Source organism: Sorex fumeus, unplaced genomic scaffold (assembly GCF_029834395.1).
Source record: "Sorex fumeus unplaced genomic scaffold, SorFum_2.1 ptg000021l, whole genome shotgun sequence".
Taxonomy (NCBI): domain Eukaryota; kingdom Metazoa; phylum Chordata; class Mammalia; order Eulipotyphla; family Soricidae; genus Sorex; species Sorex fumeus.
The window spans coordinates 9,012,568-9,037,690 of record NW_026606078.1 but is presented as its reverse complement, the minus strand read 5'-3'; positions in this window follow the sequence as shown (position 1 = coordinate 9,037,690).

Genomic DNA, 25,123 nt, shown 5'->3' with positions numbered 1-25,123 from the left:
TTCTTTCTTCAATCTTGCTGCTTTCAGAATTTTGTCTCTGTCTAAGGTTTTGGTCATTTTGATCAGAATGTGTCTTGGGGTATTTTTATTCGGATTTCTTCTAGCTGGTACCCTTTCGGCCTCCTGAATGTGGTCACAAGTTTTCTTCAGCTCTGGAAACGTTGTAGCAATGATGTCTTTGACAGTTTCTTCTTCATCAAGGTTTTCTTCCTGTACCTCTGGGACTCCAATAATTCTTATGTTACCCCTCTTGGCTTCATCCCGATCTTCTCTTGCCATCTGTTCACGAATTGTGAGTCTCTTTTCCATTTTCTGTTCTTTTCTGGAGAGTCTCTGAACTTCATCTTCGAGTTCACTGATTCTGTTCTCAGCAGCTGTTACTCTGCTGCTGAGGCCTTCCACTGAGCTTTTCAGTTCGCCAACGAGATTTTTCAGGTCTGATATTTCTGATTGCATTTTCCTCATTTCTGCCTTCAGATCCTCTTGTCTTCTATTGGCACTGCTTTCCATTGTTTCTTTTAATTCCCTAAGCATCCTAAGTAGCTCCCTCCTGAATTCCTTGTCAGAGAGGTTGTCTAACACTACAGTACTGTTGGTGTCATCTGGGCTAGACTCTTCAATATGAAAGTTTGGTGGGCTTTTGCGTTGCTTTACCATTGTGAGAGGTGTGGTTTAGTCCTTCACGTTCACTGTTACTATTCTGCTTGATATGCAGTGTGAGTTAAGATAGGCTTATGAGTTATTGGCTACTGTGTTTCTAGTGGCTGAGATAAAATAGAGAAGTTTCCATCTAAGAAGGTAGCTTATGGTTCCTATGGCATACGTAGTGGGAAAATATTTCGCGGCCGCGTTAGTGGCAGAGGCTCCGGAAAGAGTCCCTGGCACTGCCGAGGAGTTGGGAACGTCTCCTGTTTGAAATTGGAGCCGTTCAGCTTTGTTGCCCAGAGCTGGGCCTCTGTGCCTGTCCCGCGCAGCTCAGGGGTTGAAAACCGGCTGTCTAGGTGCTGGATCTAGGTGCGCATGCCCAGAAAGGGTCCCAGGCCCTTGGAGGCGGGCTGTACCTGTTTGAAATTGGAGCCGTTCAACTTTGTTGCCCAGAGCTGGGCCTCAGTGCCTGTCCCGCGCAGCTCAGGAGTTGAAAACCGGCCTTCTAGGGGCTGGATCTAGGTGCGCATGCCCAGAAAGGGTCCCAGGCCCTTGGAGGCGGGCTGTACCTGTTTGAAATTGGAGCCGTTCAGCTTTGTTGCCCAGAGCTGGGCCTCCGTGCCTGTCCCGCGCAGCTCAGGGGTTGAAAACCGGCTGTCTAGGGGCTGGATCTAGGTGTGCATTCTCAGAAAGGGTCCCAGGCCCTTGGAGGCGGGCTGTACCTGTTTGAAATTGGAGCCGTTCAGCTTTGTTGCCCAGAGCTGGGCCTCAGTGCCTGTCCCGCGCAGCTCAGGGGTTGAAAACCGGCTGTCTGGGGGCTGGATCTAGGTGCGCATGCCCAGAAAGGGTCCCAGGCCCTTGGAGGTGGGCTGTACCTGTTTGAAATTGGAGCCGTTCAGCTTTGTTGCCCAGAGCTGGGCCTCCGTGCCTGTCCCGCGCAGCTCAGGGGTTGAAAACCGGCTGTCTAGGGGCTGGATCTAGGTGCGCATTCTCAGAAAGGGTCCCAGGCCCTTGGAGGCGGGCTGTACCTGTTTGAAATTGGAGCCGTTCAGCTTTGTTCGCAATATGTAATTTTAATTTAATAAAGTATATTTAAAACACTTGAAATAAATTGATATTTCTTCTCTTAATATAAATTTATCTCCATTTATTAGAACATTGCATGTGGCAACAGAGCAAATTCAGTTCCATATATTTAAAATTTATAACTTCTAAATTTATAGCATATTGTGGTCATGAGTGACTTTAAATTGAATTTCAGTGTAATTGATAACTTTTATACAATCTCTCTGGTTCCAGCAACTATAGGCAGTGTACACGATGTAATTCTAGTTTCACCACTTCTCATAAAGCAAACTACATGGGGAAAGAAAGATAAATTCTCTTGCTAGTCTAGGTTCTTTGTAGATGACCAGAACCAAGTTACAGTGAAAGAGGTAATATTGGAAGTACTTCATAATCAGTCTGTCTGTTCTGTATCAAATGGCAAAAAAAGATATTTTGATATCAACTGTTATTTCTTTCATAAATATATAAATTAATACTTAAATTTTATGAATCCTACTAGAATTTCCTCCTTAGGCTTGACAGTTGAAAATAAGTTATTGTTTTAAATATGCTATTTTGTTTTTGTTTTAGAGCCATTCCAGGTGGTGCTCAGGGTTTATTCCTGAATCTGTGCTCAGGGATCACTTCTGGAAATACTCAGGTTATCATAAGGGGTGCCAGGGATTGACCCCAGGTCAACTGCATGCAAAGAAAGCTCCCGACCCACTATATTATCACTCAGACACCTAGACGTATTATCTTTACCAATTATTTGCCTGAAAATTTCAGTCATTTGTTCCTATTGTGAAGTGCATGCATTTTTTTTTCAGGCTATGGGGTCAGCGGTCACTGCAGCAGTGTTGAGGGGACCAGGTGTTACCTGAGTTCAAGTGGAGTCATATGCAAGTAAGGCAAAGTGTGATAACCTTTATACAATCTCTCTGGTTCCAGCAACTATTTTTAAATAAATAAAGTTGAAAGAGGTTGAATTAAAAAAATGCTAAAGTACACTTTAAATTATACATTTATCTGTATTTTTAAAAATGAGCCAAACTGAATTGTGTGAAAAAAAAAAGTTAAACCAAAAGTTCAACAGAAATATTACCAAGTTAAATCCAAGGTGTTGGTTGGATGTTACTGCTTTCTGCACTCTCTGGGAGAGAATTTCTTTCCTCAATTTCTAACCTGTAATTATACCCTACTTCCTGACATGATTTACTGCAGAATGTGATGTGAAGAAATGTATGTTTTATAGAGTGTAGAGTGTCTTTGCTAGGTTGAGGAGATGTTTATTAGCATTAAAGAGGAATAAAATGGCAATGTCTACAATATATATATACCAGGGTAGTAAAGAAGTATGAGCACAAAAAAAATCTGATTTTATGAGACTTGCAAGAGGAAAGCTATTCTCATTTTAAAAGACTTGATAAAACAAGATCTATTTTATAGTTAAGTAAAAATGTCATAATGTGCTTCAGAAATATTGACGTTAAAGCTGGACAGAATGGAGAACTACACTGAATACCTGAAGCATTCTTCAGTTTGCCCAAGAGCCCACTTGCAGAAAATAACTAAAATTCCAACAATTAATACTGAGCATCTTTCAAGAGGAAGTTATAAAATAAGTCTCAATAAGTTTATTTGTCTGCAAGTAGCTTGCTGCCAAAGTGATACTGTTATTTAAATATCATTTAAAGTCAGCATCATTTGATAAAATTTTATCTTCTTATAGTAATATTATTTTCTCTCTCTAACACAGTAGTTATGCCCCAGGTAGTTACTAAGTAGTTAAAATGTCACTGTGACTAAAAAAATTTTTATTTTATTCAGCTCTAAATTAATATTCATTTAAATTCAAATGGGTAATAACCAAAATAGCAAGTAGCTACAGAATTTACTTAAATTGCAAGTTTAAAAACGTGAACAGAATTCAGACATTAACTATGCATTATTTGCAAAATAAAATGTTCAATGATAAAAAATATTGAAATTTTAAAGAAGATATTAACCATTCCTAGGAAATTAGTCAAGAGGGAGCCAAAGAAATCAGTGAGATGATAAAATAAAGGTTCAGCATAAAACAATTAGGACAAAATATTTTAAAATTAGTAATTCTTTTTGGCTTATTTGCTGGTATATTACACGTATCAGCTAGTTATTGAATCAGTGATCACAGTTCAATATGTATTATTACAATTAAGAAAGACAGGAATCATTTGCTCTATTTAGTACCTGCACAATTATATTATCCTTCTAAAACTCTGTGAACCTATTCCCACTTGTTTTTCAGAAAATAAGTTCCAAATGTTTATTTTCACTTTGATATTAGCCCTTGCTGTTTCTAACTTCCTCTTCTTTCTTTATATTAATGCAGTCACCCATGGAGATGATGGGTTGAGATTTGAGGATACAGAGTGCTTTGGGTTGAGTTTAGTCTCCCAAATTCAAGGCCTAAACTTCCTATAGAGGTATATCTCGCTGGTCCTTCTTTTTTATTTTCTTAATCAATAAATGGGCTGGAGCGATAGCACAGTGAGTAGGGTGTTTGCCTTGCACGCAGTCAACATGGCTGACCCGAGTTCGATTCCTCCGCCCCTGTCAGAGAGCCCGGCAAGCTACCGAGAGTATCTCGTCCACACAGCAAAGCCTGGCAAGCTACCCATGACATACTCGATATACCAAACACAGTAACAACAAGTCTCACGATGGAGATGTTACTGGGCCCGCTCGAGCAAATCAATGAACAATGGGAGGATAGTGACAGTGAATCAATAAATGCTTGGTTACTTGCTTCTTCTTTAGAAGTTGTACAATGAATTCTAGCTTCCTCTATAGGAAATTTGAAATCAGTATTCCTTAATACATTATCTCTTCTAAGGCAATCTTTTTCTTAATACTTAGGTTTTGTATCTTAAAAAATTGATTCCATGAAGGAGCTCTATGTTTCTTATTGTGATCTTAAAACCGAAGGACAATCAGTAGATTGTTAGAGATTGCATAATGCCTTTTGCATGTTGAATCACTTAAACATAAGCAGTAAACAGTAATGAGAAAGGTTTAATGAAAAAGAAAAAGAAAAAATTACAATTCAATACAAAGATGATCATTCATCTTACTTGCATAAGATTATAATTGGTACTTATGTCAGTTTTTATGTTTTATAAAATATAATTTTAAGAAGACTGATTTTTCCTGCATATTTTTTAATTTAATTTTAATTTAATTGTATTAATCTATGTTGTTTCCTCCCTTTTATAACAGTACTATTTATTATTAGTACAGTAAATTCACCATTCTACAAGGAAGTGATCATCGACATCAATAGAGGAGGTCAGCAGGGTGCTACCATTTCACCAAAACTCTTCAGTGTCATCCTCAAGAACGTAATGCAACGACTGCAATGGGAAGAAATGGGAGTGAAGATAGACGGTCGGCAATTACACCACCTCCGCTTCTCTGATGACATTATAATAATAACATCAAACATTAGCCAAGAGGCACAAATGTTGGCAGACTTCAGAGTGTGGAAAGGTCAGACTGCAATTGAATCTCACCAAGTCAGTAGCTAGACAGTTACACCCTCCAACTGCCGTGTAACCCCAACAAAGGCCAGGATCCAGAGATTATCACAACAAGCTCCCGGGAGAGCACAAGGCAGAGTCTCCTACCCTGTGTCTGACTATCCTTGCCAGGGCCCAACAGCTGAAGACCTCCAGGCCCCAACCAAGGCCTTACTGGAGCCACTCTCCACACACTTGGAAAAGCCTCAGACATAACAGAACTGGCAGAGGAACCCAGGTGTGTGGGACCCGGGGCTGAGATCTCTAAGCCTGCACGGTTTGGGACTGGACCTGTCAGTAGCTAGACAGTTACACCCTCCAACTGCCGTGTAACCCCAACAAAGGCCAGGATCCAGAGATTATCACAACAAGCTCCCGGGAGCGCGCGGCCGCATTCGCCTATAAATAGTCGCGGCCGCGCGACTATTTATTTAATTTTCTCTAAATTTTCAGGGTACCTTAAATATCCTTAAATATCCAACCCACACGGCAGAGCCTGGCAAGCTATCCGTGGTCTATGCCAAATAGACCAAATTGATATGCCAAATCCAGTAACAAATGGATCTCATTTCCCTAACCCTGAATATGCAGAGTCGAGAAGGATATGGAAGGAGAAGCTGATAAAACACCAAGGCAGACATAGGCTGCCAAAACGCAGAAAAACAAAAATGATTGTCTGTGCTTTTAATGCTCGTACGCTGGCATCTGCTGAATCCATTGAAGACCTTATGGTACAAGCACGAAAGATCAAGTACGACATCATTGGTCTGACCGAAACGAGAAGACATCAATCCCATCATGCTGTTTTCGACACTGGAGAAGAACTGTTCCTTGGAACATGTGATAAAAGAGGCGTTGGTGGTGTCGGTATCCTTGTCAACACAAACTTAGTCACAAGCATTGATTCATTTGAATGCCTAACAACCCGAATCGGACGATTACACTTGAATAAATGTGGCTCACTACCGGCAGTTTCTATCTTTGTTGTCTATGCACCAACATCCAGTTATGGTGAAAAAGAAACTGAGAAATTCTACATGGAGCTGGAGAAATTCTATAAAGAAGATCACACCTTCTACAAGATCATTGTCGGTGATTTTAATGCCAAGATAGGACCAAGAAGATCAGTCGATGAACTCCACATCGGAACCCATGGCCTGGAATGGAACGAACAGGGTGACAGACTGTCTGAGTTCATCATGTCAACCAAAACCTTCCATGGTAACTCACAATTCCAAAAGGCTGAATCTAAACGTTGGACATGGGAGTCTCCCGATGGACGGTTCCACAATGAAATAGACCACATCATATTCAATCGGCGGTTTTGCCTAACCGATGTTGCTGTTGTCCCAAAATTCCAAACGGGATCAGACCACCGTCTTCTTCGTGCAAAATTCTACCTCACAGAACGAGGAGAAAAGAATGCAAGGTTTAAGAAGAGGACTCCCAGAACAACCACCAACTGGGAACTCTTTGGCTCTGTTGTGGCAACATGGGAAGATGCCGTCATTGACAACATTGATGAGGAATACGATCGAATGATTCAGCACCTCCATGATTGTGCAAGGAATGCGAAGAGAGAGATAACCACAAAAAACCGTCTTTCTTCGAACACTCTTGAACTTATTCGCCAACGTGGCTTGGCACGTGCCTCAGGCAACCACAAGCAAACGTCCGAACTGGCAAAACAGTGCAGAAAAGCCATCAAGGATGACCTCAAAAACAGGAGAGCAGCAGTACTGGTAGATGCAGCAGAAGCTGGGAAAAACATTCGTAATGCCCGCCTGTCCTTCACCAACTACAAAACCAAGATGACTGCCCTCCGACATCATGATGGATCTATCACATCTTCCAGAAGGGCAATGGAGAAGATTATTCATGACTTCTACTCAGATCTCTTTAATAGCCACATCCACTTGCCCACATACCACATACCACATGATGGATATATCGTTCCCAATGTTCTCCCTTCCGAAATCCAACATGCCATCTCGTCGGTAAAGAAACAAAAAGCACCTGGCCCAGACAAGATCAGACCTGAACACCTGAAGAACTTACCATCAGTACTCATCAATACATTGGCTCGACTCTTCACACGCTACCTGTCTGAATGCAAGGTTCCATCCCAATGGAAAACCAGCAAGACTGTACTACTCTACAAGAAAGGAGACATCCACTACATTGGCAACTATCACCCAATCTGCCTATTGTCTGTCATCTACAAACTATTCACTCGAGTCATCCTGAATAGGATTAGCAGAACACTAGATGAAGGACAACCATGTGAACAAGCTGGATTCCGAAAAGGATTCAGTACCATCGACCATATCCACACAATAACCAAGCTCATTGAGGTACCTCGGGAGTTCAAGATGCCGCTCTGTCTAACGTTCATTGATTTAAAGAAGGCCTTTGATTCTGTTGAGACGGAAGCGGTCATGGAAGCCCTAGCCAATCAGGGCGTACAAACTCAATACATCAGGATCCTTCGTGAGCTCTATTGCGGATTCACTACCAAGATATCACCATTCTACAAAGAAGTAATCATCCATATCAAGAGAGGGGTTCGGCAGGGTGATACCATTTCACCAAAACTCTTCAGTGCCACCCTCGAGAACATCATGCGACGACTAGAATGGGAAAACATGGGAGTGAAGATAGATGGTCGTCAACTACACCACCTCCGCTTTGCTGATGACATCGTTCTAATAACACCAAACATCAGCCAAGTGGCACAAATGCTGGCGGACTTTGACCGTGAGTGTGGAAAGGTAGGACTACAGCTGAATCTTACGAAGACAATGTTTATGAGAAACAGCCTTGTTCCTGACGCTCCATTCGCTCTCAACGGAACCACCATCTCCGAATGCAACAGTTATATATACCTAGGTCGAGAAATCAACATGATGAATGACCTGGCACCTGAGTTGCGCAGGAGGAAGAGAGCGGCTTGGAATGCCTTCAAGAGCATTGAAGAAATAACTAAAAGGACAAAGAACCTCCAGCTACGAGCACATCTCTTTGATTCCACTATTCCTCCTGCATTAACATATGCCTCAGAGACCTGGACCCTACGAAAACAGGATGAGAACGCTATTCGGGTCTCTCAAAGAGGAATCGAAAGAACTATGCTTGGAATATCACGATTCACTCAAATGAGAGATAGAATCCGGAGTTCTGATCTTCGTCAACGCTCAAGAATCAGGGACGCTGTCTCATTTGCCAAGACATCAAAAATCAGATGGGCTGGACACGTAATGAGGTTTACAGACAACCGCTGGACTAGAGCCATTACTGATTGGATTCCACGAGACATCAAAAGATCACGTGGACGCCCACCTATAAGATGGTCAGACTTCTTCGTCAAGACCCTAAATGATCGGTTTGAGGCTCTACATGTTCCTAAAACGAACAGATACCATTGGGCTACGCTAGCACGCAACCGGGATGAATGGAGACGTTACTGGCACCCGCTCGAATAAATCGATGAATAACGGGGATTAAGTGATTAGTCACTTAAGTGATTAAGTGACTAATATCTTGATCATTTGATCACTTGACATCCCGTTACTCATCGATTTGCTTGGGCCAGTGCCAGTAATATCTCCATTTGTCCCTGTTGTGTGATAGTGTAGCCCAATGGCATCTGCTTGCTCCAGGAACATGAAGAGCCTCAAACCATTCATTAAGGGTCTTGACGAAGAAGTTTGACCATCTCATAGGTGAGCAGCAATGTGTTCTTTTGACATCCTGTGGAATCCAGTCCGTAACAGCTCTAGTCCAGCAGTTTTCTTCAAATAGTTTGTGTCCAGCCCATCTGATTTTTGATGCCTTGGCAAACGAGACAGCATTCCTGATTCTCAATCATCAGTGGAAGTCGGAAGTCTGGATTCCTTCGCTCACTTCAGTGAAGCATGATACTCCAAGCACAGCTTTTTCGATTCCTCTTTGGGAGACCCGAATAGCATTCTCATCCTGTTTTCTTGGGGCCCAGGTCTCTGAGCATATATTAGTACAGGGAGAATGGGGATTCAAAGAGATGTGCCCAGAGCCGGAGGTCTTTGTCCTCTTAGCCATTTCTTCGATGCACTTGAGGGCATTCCATGCCACTCTCTTCCTCCTGCACAACTCAGGTGCCAGGTCGTTCATCATGTTGAGTTCTCAACCTAGGTACACATAGCTGCTGCATTCAGAGATGCTCATTCTCTTGAGAGCAAATGGAACATCAGGGACTAATTCTTTTTTCATGAACATTGTCTTGATGAGATTCAGCTGCAGTCTTATCTTTCCACACTCACGGTCGAATTCGGCCAGCATTTGTACCGCTTGGCTAATGTTTGGTGTATTAGAACGATGTCATCAGCGAAGCGGAGGAGGTGTAGTTGCTGTCTGTCTATCTTCACTCCCATTCCTTCCCATTCCAGTTGGTGCATGATGTTCTTAGGGTGGCACTGAAGAGTTTTGGTGAAATGGTATCACCCTGCCAAACCCCTCTCTTGATGTCGATGATCACTTCCTTGTAGAATGGTGAGATCCTGGTAGTGAATCCATAATACAATTCATGGAGGATCCTGATGTACTGAGTTTGTACGCCCTGATTGGCTAGGCCTTTGATGACCGCTTCAGTCTCAACAGAGTCAAAGGTCTTCTTTAAATCAATGGATATTAGACATAGCAGCACCTTGAACTTCCAAGAAACTTAAATAAGCTTGGTTATTGTGTGGATATGGTTGATCATGCTTGCTCGCATGGTTGTCCTTCATCTAGTGTTCTGCCAATCCTGTTCAGGATGACTCAAATGAACAGCTTGTAGATGACAGAAAACAGGCAGATCGGGTGATAATTGCCAATGTCGTGGATGTCTCCCTTCTTGTACAGTAAAACGGTCCTGCTGATTTTCCACTGGGATGCAACCTTGCATTCAGACAGGTAGCATGTGAAGATCCGAGCCAGTGTATTGATAAGTACTGATGGCAGATTCTTCAGGTGTTTGGGTCTGACCTTGTCTGGACTGGGTGCTGTTTGCTTTTTTTTACTGATGAAACGGCATGTCAGGTTTTGGAAAGGAGAACTTTGGAAACCACATATCCATCCTGCAGAATTTGGTGGATGCAGGTGGATGTGGCTATCAAAGAGATCAAAGAGATCCTAGTAGAAGTCATTGATAATCTTCTCCTGGGACCAGAGATCCTTTGCCTGCCTCCCCCATTTTCCTGAAACCCAGGGATCACACCCATACGACACTCCCTGCCAGTGCCAGATAATCTCCTCATCGGGTGACCTCCACTACCCAATGGTCACCTCACTCCAGGTCACTTTCCAGGCTGCACAGCTGCAAAGAGGCCACGCAACACACATAAGACACTTCCTATCCATTTTCAATAATTATCACACCGTACTAGATGGGTTTCAAATATGGTACAAACCATATGGTCCACCGTCTCATCGTGGCGGGGGTGGCAACAGTGCTGACTGGCAAATAGTGAACCAACAGGTGCTGCAGATCATTACAAGTTGCCTGTCAACCAAATGCTTACATTCGGTAGAGTAGGAGCACCTGTAAGGGTGATTGGAGGCTAAAATTCAAGTTTGAAAGACATCACACATAAACAGATTAAGTACATTCAGAGAGGAAGATCAAAACCCAGAAAGAAAAATTAGCTGGATGACTATTTTTTTCTTTGCAGTGGTTGAAAACATTGAGGGAAATTGTTGCCATTCTATTGTTTTTTCGAGATATCTGTATTTGATCAAGGAACACATTTCTTAAAGAAACTTGTTCAATCTTCTAGTTTCCTACACAAAAATTATCAATTCTGTGTGAAAAAATAGTAATGTTCTTCTTTAAGCAGGATCCAGAATTGAATTTAGTGCATTCCAATTAGTAGTAAAATATAATATGTAAGAATTTGATTAATGAATTTATTAAGATAAATTTATTAAAGTTAGCAAGGATCTGTCAAATTCATGAAATCTTAATATACAGATTCTCACATTGAGTTTCTCAGATTTTTTTATTTGGATTATAAAACTGTTATAAAATTCTAGTAATGGAGTAACCAAGAATCCTAGGACTCATTACATTTCATAAGCATCACAAAATAATTTTATTCGTGCACTTCTTTAAGAAACAATGAGCTGTGAAACAAGAAGGAAACAAAGTTTAAAATTCTGTCTAACTACAAAATGACCTGAAATATTTACTAATAGTTACTGTTTGAGCCTCTCTGACATATTATAGAAATTCTTATTTCTACTTACAAACATTCAATTTTTTCTGTGTAAAAATTTTACAATTAAAAGCATATAACTATGATATTAAATATTGATAGAATATTATTTCAAACAGCACATTTAAAAGTACTAGTTGCAAAAATCAACCCTATTTTTCTCATTATATATTTTATTTCAGTATCTTTCAATACTCTGAACATTTGTCAGTACCTAACTTATTTACCAAAAAGAGTTTTGTTCTCATTTCAATTCAACTCTGAAGCAAGAAATAAAATTTTCTGAAGATATTATCTCTCTGATGTCTTATTTTATCTCACTTGGGAATGTTTTTGTTGACTTAGATAATTCTAACATTGTTTAACAGAAAATTGGATTTATGCATTAGATGAAAACTATGACAAAGTATATTACAAAAGGAATTAACTGACGGAAATAACAGCAGTGTTTTGGGACCTGGCATTATCAACCAGAATTGAAATCCAATCCTTTGAACATTGAGAAAAAAAGCCACTTCATCTCAATGATACTTCAAACTTAGCTGTTAAAGAGTCAGAAAGAAACAAAGTTATGAGGATGCACTAAAAGAAGGTTACTGACATTTTAGCACCTGTTCATTTGCTTTACAAATTCAGAATAAAATAAGCCATTTTTAATTAAAGGATTATCATGATTCAAGAATCAACACTTCTGCCATTTCTTGAGAAACTGTCTTGGACATCAATGTTCATGTGCATGCATATAAACATAACAGGTTTTTGCCTCTTCATGAAAACATCTAAATAATTGCATTTTAATTTGTTGATTTATTTCAATAGGTTTTATACTTACTGTGATTATGAATTTGTTTATTTGATTATTTATTTACAGTAGTCATCAACTTCAACCAAATAAATAGACAAAAATCAGATTAAAGATTTATTGAGTTTTTATATTAATATCAGATTTATATTCTGAAGAATTATTTTGTCTATAGCTGTTTTGAACTTGATCAATCATCCTGATGACAGTAATGTTTAGTAATTCTTCCTCCAAAATAAAAAGAGGAATATTTTGACAGTGGAAAACTACAATTCATGACAAAATATCTATCACGTATTGTATATAAATTATTGACAGACTAATTTTGTCCTTATCTGTAAGCTGTGTTATTACTATTAGAGTTCTTTATTCTAATTACCATCCAGTGTTCCAACAGACTTTGGCCACATATCATGAACCACTACTTGAACACCAAAAGATTGGGCACCTGAAGCAAATTTCTCTCCAGCTTTGCTTTAGATTGTGACATACTAGATGCAGTATACTATTGTTTGTATTCTGTAACAGAGTTCTAATCATGGGGCATATGACAAAGTTAATTTATAACTGACAATTAGAAACATAGAAAACAAATTCTAGTATCATAACCTTAAATGTACTAAAGAATCTAGTATTTTCTTTGTTTAGTTATCTTCTGGGCAGGAGCCATAGCACAGCCGGTAGGGTGTTTGCCTTGCACATGGCTGACCTGAGTTTGGTTCCTCCGCCCCTCTCGGAGAGCCCAGCAAGCTACCGAGAGTATCTCACCCTCACGGCAAGCCTGGCAAGCTCTCCGTGACATATTTGATATGCCAAAAACAGTAACAACAAGTCTCACAATTTGTTGTGAGACATTACTGGTGCCCACTTGAGCAAATCGATGAACAGTGGGAGGACGGTGCTACAGTGCTACAGTTATCTTCTAGAAGAGTTTGATGTTTATAAGGTGGCACAATATTCAATAGGAATTAGTCCATCTTCAATGAAAAGATTGTGTTTGCTTTATGGCCTTCTGTAGAATAGACTAAAGACTGTTTGGATAGATTTGTATGTGATATCATTCCACTCTATAATACTACAATATTGCTATTGCACTATAATAATGACCATTATAATATTGTCATAACTCAAACACTTACAAACTTGTATACCAAATTGATATATAATCTGCAATGATTGTGTAATTATATGCAGTAAGTGATATATCTTTAGTGTAAATAAGTTTTCCACTATTAAGGTGGACCAATAATTAATTCAACAATAAATTAGAGTGGAATAATCAATAAGAAAATAAAAGACAATTTCACATATTTGGTAATGAGGATTTGGTAACTAAATGTCAAATATATTTAATAAACCATACTATTTTATTTACCTCAATGAAATTAAATAACCATCATCCATTTGGTTATGTGTCTAGGAGGTGAAACTTAGAACAAATATATGATAAAGAAAACTGCAGCTTTTCTATTTTTGCCTTTTCAAACCAAGTATGCTTTGGGAATCAGGCAATTAGGAATCAGGCAATTAGGAATCTTCTTCTATGAAATTTATTTATGTATATAAGAGCTTAGTTAGAGTTAATGAGGGTTGATTTTCATTATACCCTTTCATTAAGATTCTAAACTTTTGAACTTCTTAGCTCATTTTACTTATTTTATCTCTGTTTTGTTTCATCTTTTAACAAAGAATTTATGTTCAGATTTTGAGAATAATATACAGGGAATTTTTATAGCTAATGTCAATATAACCAAGTTATGCAGAAAATGGAATTTGTCTATAAATTGTTATTATTATAACTGATTGTTAGTTTTAATCAGAAGATGTGTCATCTTCTGCTCAAAATTAACTGCAGTTTCTATTTACTTGTAAATATATGAAATTGAATTTATCTAATTCTTTAAAAAAATGGTGAATAAAAAATTCTTAAAAAAAGTTCAGAAATCAAAACTTTAAAACATTCTGAAATTTTAGTTTTCTGAACTAACAGAAGTTTCACTTTCTATTTCTTTTTCATAGATTCCAGTTTGTTTTTCTTGTTCTGTATATAAGTTAGACATAGATTTGGCTAGAAAGTACTGAACATTTAAAATAATATTGACATGTGTAAATACAAACATATTTATATATTGCTAAAAATTTAGTAAATACAAACATATTTATATATTGCTAACAATTTCAAAATTGTCTTGACTTTGGTGATTTCAGAGATACTAGACTTAGACTATTGTGTCTTACAAGGCCTAAAAATTGAGCTTTGACAAGTTGAAATGTACCAACCAGACAACCATAGAGAGAAAAAAATGTAGAGGCTTTAAATTCTGAACACAGACACGTATAAATTTGCTATGATATTTAAAGTCTATTAAAGTAACCACTAAAGTTTGTGGAAATAATAGAATACAATAAATGCCATTATTCCCTTAGCAGTTATTCAACGAGTTTTTATTAAATTGCTATTCAGTCTTGTGAAGACAAAGAATGACAATTATTAAAAATATAGTCTCTTTAGAAATAAAACTAAAATTTGGGTAGAAATGATTAAAAATTGCTAGGAAATAATATTGATAAATATACTGTTATTTGAGAAACAGCAATCTTTGTCATTTCAAAACAGAAAAAAATTTTAACCAGATGGTGTAATTCAGTAAGATACAATGTGACAGTTTCCAGACCCACCAAACATATCTTGATATGTGAATTCTCAGGTATTTATACAAAATGTCATAATATTTATCACATATAATTTCCGCATATATCTCCCAATGTAATTTATCTCTAGATTATTTATAATATATCATAAACGCCGAGCGATAGCACAGCGGGTAGGGCGTTTGCCTTGTACACAGCCAACATGGCCGAATATATAAATGATATATAAATAGAAATATATTGTATTAGTCAAAAGATAATTAGAAGAAACAAAACACCTGTATCTGTACAGTATCAATGCATGATCGCACTTCTAACTGTATTGTATGAAATTACAATTCAGTTGGTTAAGTCTATTGATTGAGAACCAAGGCTTCACATGACCTTTGCTCCCACAAAAGTAACACAAAATAACAGAACAAATTAAATACATTTCCTATGATGCAATTCAATGTTTTTTGAACAGAGAACTGTATCAGATATAAACTACAGATAAGTGAGTTCTTCACTAAGTAAGTGCTAGAGTTTGCTTTTATTGCTGGGCTAGTTGCTGAAGTTGGGTTAATATGTCTGCCAGTAAAACCTGACTCAAATATTCATTTCTCTAAAAGGCAGAAACAAAAGAGTTTTTTTTAAAGTGGGTCAGAATATCAAATTCGCATCTGGAAATGTTCCAAATATCATGGTGATATTCCATCCACAGTAATTTTATTACATTGAAATTGTGCTGAGCAAGCAGAGTCAGATTATAAAACACAACATCATATAATTTATGACCTCTCAGACTCATAGTCTTAAACTTGTATATTAATCTCATCATATTCTTAGTAACATAGTTTCAAGTACTTGAAACCCCAATCTCTTACCCACTCACACTCTCAACATCAAACTATGGATCTTTAAAGTCTATAGATCATTAAAATAATTTAAAAATTTTATCTTAGTTGGTGTAATATAGTTAAAATAGTGTACAGATCTTAAACCTAATTCAATATTTCCATATACCGTCTAATAATTGACACAAAAATTCCATTGAAAGGAGAAACCAGAACATATTTTCTAAGATTCTTTGTTCTTATATTTTCAAAGTAGAGTTACACACCATCACAAATGTATGTAACAGCAGAATATCCACCACAAATGCCCAAATAACCCTTTACTGTCCATTTGGTCTCCTTCTTTCCTTTCAATCTCCTTCACTATCCTCTCTAGTAACTTTAGATCTGCAGTCCAGCAGTAAGAATCCAAATATTAAATTGCTTTTGTTTGATTTTGTCTGTTTCCTTCTTGTTAGAAAATATATCCCACATATGAATAAAATAACTAATATTTATATATATTTTGATTGATCTTTTCCAATTTTATTTGTGTTGTCTAAAGTGGAAATATTTCATCCATTCTCAAAACTGAGTAGCATTCCATTTCAAATACAACTTATTTACTCATCTATCATTTAACACAGGTAATTTCTCTAACTTGACTCAAAAATAAAGGTATCAAGAGCACCTGAGAATACATTGTTTTCAGATTTATATCTTATAAATGGCTAAAACCAAAGTTGCAACTGACTTCTAAGTTATTCGATATGCCAGACACAGTAACAACAAAGTCTCCAATGGAGACGTTACTGGGCCCGCTCGAGCAAATCGACGATCAACGGGAGGGCCTTTACCTTATTTTGACATTAATTAGTAATAATTGGGAGGAGAGGTGTCACTACTAGAGATGGTACAGGAATTAAGGTGGATTAAGATGGTTATCTGACTAGAACATCTCTTCTTTGAGCCCTGGTACCACACATGGTTCCCTGAACATTATCAGGAGTAATATTCCTGATCTTGGAGCCAGGAGTAAGTCCTGAGTATCTCAGGGTATGACCCAAAAATAGTATGTATATATTATTTTATATGATATATATCTAGGGCTGGAGCGATAGCACAGCGGTGGGGCGTTTGCCTTGCACACAGCCAACATGGCCAACCTGAGTTCGATTCCTCCGCCCCTCTCGGAGAGCCTGGCAAGCTACTGAGAGTATCTTGCCCGCACGGCACAGCCTGGCAAGCTACCCGTGATGTATTTGATATGCCAAACACAATAACAACAAAGTCTCCAATGAAGACGTTACTGGGCCCACTCGAGCAAATCAATGAATGACGGGAGGACAGTGACAGTGACAGTGATATATATCTAAATAATTTCTGTATCAGTGTTGGAATTTGAGGGCCAGCCTAAAGAAATTACTTCTTAAATATCATCATTCAAATGCCAAGACTGTGGTAGAAGAATTTTAAGAAAAATTTTAAGTGTTCAATAAGTCCAATGTGATTTTTCCAGCATAATATATTCGACACTAAATTGTCTAAGAAGGAAAAAAGCAGCAAAACTGGAGTGGGAGGAAATATAAAAGTAGCTGCACTGTCCTCCCGTTGTTCATCAATTTGCTTGAGCGAGCACCAGCAATGTCTCCATTGTGAGACTTGTCATTACTATTTTTGGCACATCGAATATGTAGCTTGCCAGGTTTTGCCGATGGGCAGGATACACTCGGTAGCTTGCTGGGCTCTCCAAGAGGGGCGGAGGAATCAAACCCAGATAGGCCCGCGTCAGCCTGGGTCAGCCACATGCAAGGTAAATGCCCTGCCTACTGTGCTATCGCTCCAGCTCAATATAAGAGTATATGTTTTTATTTTTCTATCATTGATCTTTGTAAAATGTTCACAACAAAGTATTCCCCAGTGGGTAGGGCATTTGCCTTGTACACAGCAGACTCAGGTTGGATTCCTCCACCCTTCTTGCTGAGCCCAGCAAGCTACCAAGAGTATCTTGCCTGTATGGCAAAGCCTTGAAAGCTACCCATGACGTATTTGATATGCCAAAAACGGTAACAACAAGTCTCACAATTTGTTGAGAGATGTTACTGGTGCCTACTCGAGCAAATCAATGAACAACAGGAAGACAGTGCTACAGTGCTACAGTTTTAAAATACACTACTCAGCATTAAATAAAAGTCTTATAAATATTTGTGACATTATACGGTGCAATCAAACCTACAAACAAGGTAATTTTGTAATATCAGAAATACTTTAAATCACCATAAAATATTTTTTAAAATCCTGTAAAAAATTAACATTATAATTTGAAAGATAAATGTAAAAACTATATCTACCACCAAAGTATAAAATATAAAATATAATAATAGATGAGTATAACAGCAGATAAATCACAAATGTAAAAACAACTAGCGCTAATTAATTATATGATTAACACTAAATCATAGACTAAACATTGGGAAAAAATAATAGAGGTCTAAATACTGTAACAGTATCATTATTTAGTCTCAGGAAGTAAAATATAGAAACATGAGAGGACAATAAATTAGAAGAAATATTTATTGAAACAGCATGTTTTCACTAGGGGTGCCCCATAGTGGGATGGATGAGAGCCCTGCCTGCCCCAAGGGACCCAGCCCCGGCAGCTGACCTTCACCACACCATATTTGATGGGGTTCAGACAGTAGGCAACAAATCATAGAGAGAAATATATAAAAATGTACCTCTCAGAGAGCCCTGCAAGCTACCGAGAGTATCCCACCCACACAGGCAGAGCCTGTCAAGCTCCCTGTGTTGTATTCAATATGCCAAAACCAGTAATGATAATAGGACTCATTCCCCTGACCCTGAAAGAGCCTCCAATCGTTGGGGAAAGAGGAGAAAGAAGAGGCTGCTAAAATCTCAGGGCTAGGAGGAAGAGAGATGTTACTAAATAAATCGATACCCTGATAGAGGTTGCTTAGTCAAAATCATACAGAAAAAGTGATAAACAAATAAACAAGTAAAAAATATTAACACAGTCATGTGAATTTTAGAAAATCATCAATAAGAAATATAATGCTGAGGTTACATGATGCAACGCCATTTAGAATCTCAGCACCACATGGTCCAATGAGCACTACCATTTGTGGTTCTTATTATCAACTGATGACCCTGATGACCCCTTGCACTACAGAACATGAGGAGCACTGTATCCTTGGTCCCTTGCACTGAGGCACAGGTTAGGTTGACTCAAACACTATGTAAGGCTGCAGGAGCTCTTCAGCACTACTTGGAAGATTATCCTCCTCAAAAAATGTTTAAAATCCAAGATTAAAAATAATAATGGTAATAATTATAATAGGCATCTTAACTCACAGTCTAGGGAAAATGTTAGTGACTTATCCACAAAGAAATAAGGATAAAGGAAGTAGATAATTATAAAGCAGTGAAAGAAATAAAACTGTGAATTTTATTTTTTAACAATAAAGATATTTTTCATTGAATTTTTGTCTCCAGAAAAATTATATAGCAAGAAATGTTAAGTTGAGGAGAAATGAGAGGGAAAGTGTCAAATAGGGATACATAATTGTAATGTATTATGCATTATATTTGACTTATGTATTATATTTGACTTATGTATTGTTATAAAGTATATTATATAAATAAATATATTAATGACAAGTTATTCTATTCACATTGTGTGAATAGAGTTGTATCAGTTTGTTAAGTAGTAAAATTCTATTTGAAGATATTGGTTAATATAATTATTTAAACTTTAGAAGAGACAACAAAGCACAAAGATGTGCAGTTAAAATATTAATACTGAAAATAAAAGGTTTTGCTGAAATATATTTTAGAACAAAATCAAGCATAAGTAAATCAAATAGTAAGTTGTCATGACGTCTTCGATTGTAAGGTTCTGTTGTTCTGTTGTAACATTTCCCCTTTCATTTATGATCTTAACTCTTTGAGATCTTTCTCTTATGAATAAACACCCATCCCTCCACCAGTGTACATTTCCCACCGCCAATGACCCCAGCTTCCCTCCTGCCATGTCCCTCCCCCAGCCAACCTCTATGGCTCTATGGCACTATGACAGGTACCCCCCTCTCTCTCTCTGTCTCTCTGTCTCTCTGTCTCTCTCTCTCTCTGTCTCTTTCTCTCTCGATCTCTCTATTCCTTTTGGGCATTATGGTTTGCAATACAGATACTGAGTGGTATCATGTGTGTTTACCTACTTTCAGCATGCAGTTCTTATCCAGAGTGATCATTTCCAACTATCTTTATCATAAGATCAATTCTCTATCCCAATTGCCATCTCCCCCAGCACTTGAGACAGGTTTCCAACCATGGACTAATCCTCCTTGTTCTAGTTTGTACGGTTCTTGGATATTAATCTAATATTTTTTGATATTCCACAAATAAATGCAATCATTCTAAATTTGTCCTTCTCCTTCTGAGTCAGCATGATACTCTCCATGTCTATCCATCTATAAGCGAGTATCATGACTTCATTTTTCCTAACTGCAGCATAGTATTTCATTGTGTAGAGACCATGACTCTCCAGAGGCTTCTAAACTGGAAAATCAAAAAGTCCCAGCCTTAATAGATTGCATCAGTAGTCAGGTATGGCTGGTAGCCTTACCTATTTTTTAAGTTGATTATGAGGTACTGGATCCTTCTTGATAGGTAAAGGTAAAAGGTAAAGGCCCTCCCGTTGTTCGTCGATTTGCTCAAGCGGGCCCAGTAACGTCTCCATTGGAGACTTTGTTGTTACTATGTTTGGCATATCAAATACGTCACGGGGAGCTTGCCAGGCTCTGCCATGCGGGCGAGATACTCTCGGTAGAATTTTTGTAAATAGGTATTTTTTTAATTTGGTTCATTTTTTTTAAAAAAATGGGCAACAGATTTATGTATACTGGTTTTATAGCTTGTCACTTTACAGTTTGGTTTTATCATTTATAACTGTGTATTGAGTCTTTTAAATTTCCTGTGTATTTATCATGTCATTGTTAAATAGAGTGCATCTTGTTTCAATTTGCACATGTTTCTATTACTTAGCCCTGGAGCAACAGCACAGCTGTAGGGCATTTGCCTTGCACACAGCCAGCCTGGCTGAGCTGGCTTCGATTCGTCCACCCTTCTCAGAGAGCCTGACAAACTATCAAGAGTATCTCACCCACATAGCAAAGCCTGGAAAGCTACCCATGATGCATTCGATATGCCAAACACAGTAACAACAAGTCTCAAAATGGAGATGTTACTGTGCCCACTCGAGCAAATCGATGAACAATGGGGAGAACAGTGTTTGTTTGTTTGTTCTATTACTTGGTGCGTTTCTTTGTATAGGCCTTCCAGCACTATGTTAAGTTATAGTAGTAAGAGCAGACAATTATTTCTCTGTTGATACAATGGTAAATTGGATCAATGTTCTTTAGTCTCAAAAATTTTGAGTTTGGGGGTAAGAGATTACAGGAGATTAAGTATTTGCCTTGCACTCATTCAAATATGGTTAGATCTCCAACACTATGTATGGTCTCCTGCATGCTACCAGTATTGATTCTAAAGCAGAAAACCAGGAGAAGCCCTAAGCATTACTGTACGTAAAACCAAAACAAAATAGAAACAAAAGAAAGCAAAGACTCAATCAAACATCTTGAGTTTTATCCAAACTTATTCATATAGCAAATTTAGATCATAATGTGATAAGAAAATATACTTGATTTAGTTCTTGATATTGGACTGGAGCAATAGCACAGCAGGTAGGGTGTTTGCCTTGCACGCAGCCGACCCAGGTTTGATTCCTCTGTCTCTCTCAGAGAGCCCGGCAAGCTACTGAGAGTATCTGCCCACAGGGCAGAGTCTGACATGCTCCCAGTGCCATATTCGATATGCCAAAAACAGTAACAACAAGTCTCACAATTGAGATGTTACTGGTGTCCCCTCGAGCAAATTGATGAACAACGGGAGCACAGTGCTACAGTGCTATTGTTCTAGACAAATTTTGACAACCTGTCCTAACACTTATCCAAGAGATTATTTTATGTGCATTGGAGAAGAATGTGTATTTGGCTTTGGGAAGGAAGAACTACAAATTTCTATTTTTCTCAGATTTTCTAATTTTAATATCCTAAGCTCATCAGTGAAAAACCTCTCAATGAACAGATCAGGAACAGAAACCAACCTGTATCATACAAAAAACTTACTTTAAATTTTCTGAGAAGCATAGGTAAAGCATAGGTAAAGTAAAAGTATTAAAAAAAAAACAAGGTAAATGGAAGTCCATAAGAAGCAGAGACTACCATACTATATCAGACAAAATGTGTCCCAATGAAAAAGTTAATAAAAATCAGAATGGGTATTATGTAATCATTAAAGTATTACTACATTAAGAGGATTTAACACTCATTTGCATATATTCACTAAGTGAAGGGCATCGAAACATAAAGCATGAATAATAGGTCTGAAGAGAGACATCAACTATTTGCAATACAGTATCCATAAAGTTTAAGACCCACATCAATCATTGGTAAGATCAACCAGAGAGAAAAATCAATAAAAAAGTCATTATTTTTAAAAGCTTATGAAATGTGCTGTGTTCATATCTTAATTAAATTATGAATTTTTCTCCTGTATTAACGTTAACGATTATATAAAGTCATGTTATAATTAAATAGTTACCCATTTATTTCTAGGACATCTTTAATAGTAATTTCTCAGCTAAGGAATAACTTTTTGTAAATCTTTTTTTCAACAATGTTATGATAAGTGAGGAGATCATAAAATACTGCATATATTCTTTAAAACATGGAATATCTTGTAACTTATGCTTTTGAAAATGAAATCAAATTTCACAAGTTTCCATATTCATGTAGTACTTCTTCTTGACATAGTAGGTCTAATTGCTTTGAAGTTTATTTTATGTCCTCCCGTTATTCATTGATTTGCTTGAGCAGGCCCAGTAACATTGTGAGACTTGGTACTGTGTTTGACATATGAATATGTCACGGGGCCCTTGCCAGGCTTTGCCTTGCGGGCGAGATACTCTTGGTAGCTTGCGGGGCTCCCCAAGAGGGCGGAGGAATCAAACTCGGGTCGGCCGTGTTGGTTGCGTGCAAGGCAAACGCCCTACCTGCTGTGCTATCACTCCAGCCCTTATTTTATGATTCTGAAAATTATTTTAATTTTTTGAAGTCCTTAGGTTGGTTGGTTTTGTTTTCAGGTCACGTGTAGCAATGCTCAGATGCTGCTCCTGGCTATGCACTCTGGGGAACCACAGTGATGTTAAGGATTCAATGTGCAAAGCAAGTGCCCTAACCACTGTACTGTCTCTCCAGCCCTTTATTAAAGTTCTATTTTTAGGAAAATACCAAGAAAACAAAATACCAAGAAATTGAAAAGTTAAAAATATAACCTTAATGTATAATTACTTGAAGTTGTTTTGTATTTCAATTTAATGTTGTCATTAGTAATTTGCTGTATATAATACATTATGTGAAACTTGATAAACATCTACAATGTACTAACAAAAGTGGGTATAACAATTGCTACAACATTAATCAGAATAATTTAAAAAGTGTCTTAAGAATTCCCACTGACACTGCCTATAAGTCATTACACCTCAATAACAAAAATCATAACTGGTATCCAGGTCTTTGTTTCTAAATATCAAAGTACAGTAAAGAGAAGCATAGCTTTTTGGAGAGATAGTTATATTTCTTTATTTTCCGTTTTAAAACTTTTTTCGTCACCTTGGAATCACAAAGTTATTCATGATTGGGTTTCAGGCATACAATGGTTTAAAAACAATTCCTTTACCTTTTTTCCTTTTTTTCTCCAACAATCCTGTCCCTTTCCCCATTTGACTCCCAACCGCCAGCATGCCTCTGGGAGGGGCACTGTGGTTTACAGCAGTATTTCTGGTAGGATTTCATACATAAAACTTTACCACCTTTCAGCACCTCCTCCTCCCGTTCTAACACTTTCTCCATGACAGGTATTGCTTTCTCCCCTCCCCGCAACCCTATGCTACTTCAGAACTCCAACCCCCCTAAAATGGCATGTTTTCTACTGAACACCAGTCCTCATGCTCTTTCTTTCCATTGTTTTGGGGCATTCATAATTTCATAATTATGTTTCTTTATATCCCACATAGATGAGCAGTCATTCTTTGTCTATCCCTCTCCCTCTGACTAACTTCACTCAGCATAGTACTCTCCAGGTCCTTCCAAGTAGCAGAAAATTGCCTGTCTTTATGTTTTCTTGTGACTGAGTAATATTCCATTGTGTATATGTGCCATAGGTTCTTTACCCAGTCATTTAGTCTTGGATTGTTATTGAACTCTTGGATTATTTCCAGATTTCGGCTATTGTAGGTAGTGCTGCAAAGAACATAGGTGTGAAAATGTTTTTTAGCCATTTGTTTTTGGGTCCCTGAGGTATATTTCAAGAAGTAGAATTGCTGTATCAAATGGAAGCTACATTCTTAGACATTTTAAGTATTCTAATATTGTCTTACAGAAGGGCTGGGCTCCAGTTGATATTCCCATGAGCAGTAAATGAGAGACCTTTTCTTCTCACATTTATGTCAACACTGTTTTTTTTTTTTGTACTCTTTTTGATGTGTGCCAATCCCTGTGACATGAGATGACATCTAATTGTTATTTTGGTTTGCATCACCCTGATAATTAATGATGCAGAACAGTTTTTTATGTGCTTTTTGGCCATATGTAAAGCTTTGAGAAAGTTTATGTTCGTGACTTCTCCCCATCTTTTGATGGGTAGGATTTTTTTCCTATAAATCTCTACCAATACCTTGGATATTAAGGTATATATACCTTGGATATTAACCACTTATGAGGTGAGTGGTGGGCAAATAATTTCTTCAATTCAATGGAGAGTCTTTGTATTCTGGTCATCATTTGCTTTGATGTGCATAAGCTTCTTAATGTAATCTTTGCTTCCACTTGCTTGGTCAGTGGCATTTTATCCTTGAAGATGCCTTTAGCTTCATTTTCATGGGGATTTTTGCCTATGTTTCACTCTATGTATGTTATGGAATGTTAAGGATTCAGGTCTGATAGCAAAGGTGATTTTAGAATGAGAAAAGAAAATTAGGAAGTGAGTCCATAGCAACTTACTATGCCAGAGAAGAAAGTTTCAAGCAAAGGGGCTGGAGCAATAATACAGTGGGTAGCGTGTTTGATGTACACACAGCCGACCCAGGTTTGATATCCGGCATCCTATATGGTCCCCCAAGCACCGCGGGGAGTAATTCCTGAGCGCAAAGCCAGACAGGCGTAACGCCTGAGCATTGCCGGGTGTGACTCTCCCCCAAAAAATAAAAGAAAGCTTCAAACAAAAAAAAAAGAA